Source organism: Etheostoma spectabile, chromosome 10 (assembly GCF_008692095.1).
Source record: "Etheostoma spectabile isolate EspeVRDwgs_2016 chromosome 10, UIUC_Espe_1.0, whole genome shotgun sequence".
Classification (NCBI taxonomy): Eukaryota; Metazoa; Chordata; class Actinopteri; order Perciformes; family Percidae; genus Etheostoma; species Etheostoma spectabile.
Genome location: NC_045742.1, coordinates 9555250 through 9557486, shown reverse-complemented (window position 1 = coordinate 9557486; position 2237 = coordinate 9555250). Strand labels below are relative to the sequence as shown.

General features: G+C 38.4%; 1 long non-coding RNA gene across 1 annotated transcript in view; it reads right to left on the bottom strand.

The window, feature by feature from the left end:
• Positions 1-1046: 1046 nt before the first annotated feature.
• Positions 1047-2237, bottom strand: part of LOC116696926 (uncharacterized) — a 17679-nt gene continuing 16488 nt past the window's right edge. Inside the window, exon 3 of the long non-coding RNA XR_004333863.1 lies at positions 1047-1123. This is a non-coding gene — a long non-coding RNA (uncharacterized LOC116696926). The remainder of the gene's footprint in view (positions 1124-2237) is intronic.

Genomic DNA, 2237 nt, shown 5'->3' with positions numbered 1-2237 from the left:
TTTGACTTGTGCTGCTGATGCAGAAACAACACATTTGATGCTGAACTAAGGAGTAAGAATGGAATAACACCAATTCACAAGTGTTTCACACATACACACCATTCAGTTTCGTTCTCCATGAGTAATTCTATGTTTTGCTTTAAGGGAAATTGGTGCACTTTGGCCATAATTGTTTCAAAACTGCTAGCTAATTATGACCTTTTGAAAACAAAGTGTACAGATTGAATGTGACATTTTGCTGTGCCTGCAGAACATAAACGCCCTCTTGCACTGGCTGAAGCCCAGTAAAACCTAATAATGAAAACAACCATGTTCTATCCAGGGCTTTGAATGAACTAAAAAGGCTGCATTCAGAGGTTTCTGCCCACTGACCCCCAAGACAAAATATTACTTGCACTTTTGTACATTTAGGCTGTCAGCTGCACTTTTATTTACGATTGTCTTTGATGTTATCATTGTGCCACCATTATAAGGCATTGATTATACAACAAACCACACCATAGTCAGCAGACAGCCATGCTTTGGATGCAAAAGCTATTCTGCTACAACCAAAAACACACTATAATCATCAGCAGAGGTACACATTGACCAACAGTCTCATGTAGTAAAGCAAATACTACACTGTGTCACAAAGTCCACATTGGCATGAGGGCTCAGTTGAAGACCATAAAATCAAACGGTTAACGAGCAAGTAAGCAGAGCTAAAAAATTTTGCACATTTTCAGCATCATGATTTTTTTTCACCCCGATTATATTTACATGCTTTGATGTCCAAAAAACATATTTTGTTTCTCATACTGCCTATTGCTGCCGTCCCTCCACCTGAAACACTCTGCCTGAGCTCTTATCCTACCGTAGAGAAAAGTCCAGTCTGCTCTGATTGGTCAGCTGGCCAGGCTGTTGGCTGTGCTTGCAGCACCAAAGGGCAGCACATTTGAAAACGTGGGCTGGCTTTCTCAATCAATTACATCGTTAATTGAGGAATTTCAAACAGGAATGTGTGCAAGCTGTTTTTATTCAGTAGAGAAAAAGCGCGGTCTATGGGAGAGAAAGCTCCATTTGGAGTAAAATGTGTTTTTTTGTACTTCATACATCTATTACATACAAAAAACTGCATAACACACTTTAAGATGGGGAAAAAAACCTTAAAACTGGATTTTTAAGTTAAAATGTAGTTTTTATATAGTACATATAACAAAGTATTTACTATAAGTACATCCAACCTTGTCTCACCTTGACATTGGAAGTGGACACTTTTTGTTTTTCAAACTCTGCAACAGGTAACAGAGTCTAGCTTGTTAGAATACAACATCCATAATTACAAATTTATAATAACACATCTTGGGGGTATGCAACATCAAATGCCTCATTGCTTGACCTTTCCCATTTGACGCCTACACATATTGGGAACACTTTACACAAAGTATAGTGATGTGGAGAATTTACTTTAAAGTTCCAACATAAAGCCATCACCCAATCAGAAAAAGCACATGTTATAGCCGTTTGCCATCGTTTGGCCGATTTAAAATGACAGATTCCCTGCGGCAAAAGATGCAGTGATAGTCAGGACATGTAGGACAGTTAGTAAAAGTTTAAAAAAAGTAGTATTTATCTGACAATGATAATTGTCTGGCAACAGTTGCAAAAAGGTGAAACTTCTTTCACTCTCTACAGCAATTAAGGATACGCACACAACACACAGTCGACAAAGACTTTCCCCCCTCTGTCCGACTTATGAACCACCACTAAAAGACCCTGTTCTGTGGTGAGATGAAAATCTCTCATCTGATTTGATCCTTGTGTTCACAGCGATCAGCCTCCTTACCGCCTCTCCTCTCACAATAGAACTGCTGTCTGTGACCACAATAGCCTTTACCAGAAATAGTAAAAATAGTAATAAACAGCCTACAATTGAGCATAGACAACCATATCCCCCCTCCATTTTGTCATAATGATTTTTAAAAGAAAAGCAGGTTCTTACAACTATAGCTGTAAAAATATAAAATATTGCCCATGTGAATGCATGTGTGCAAATACATTTGTGTTCCCTTACCTGTAGTAAAGTCCTCTGCTACCATCTACTGGGTAAAAACATAGAATTAAACTGCAATAAAGCCCTTGACATAAGACCTATATGTAGAGTATCAGGACATTTTCATTTTCGTTTGTACAGAAGTAGAAAAAAACTCTCTCTCTCTCTCTCTCTCTCTCTCTCTCTCTCTCTCTCTCTCTCTCTC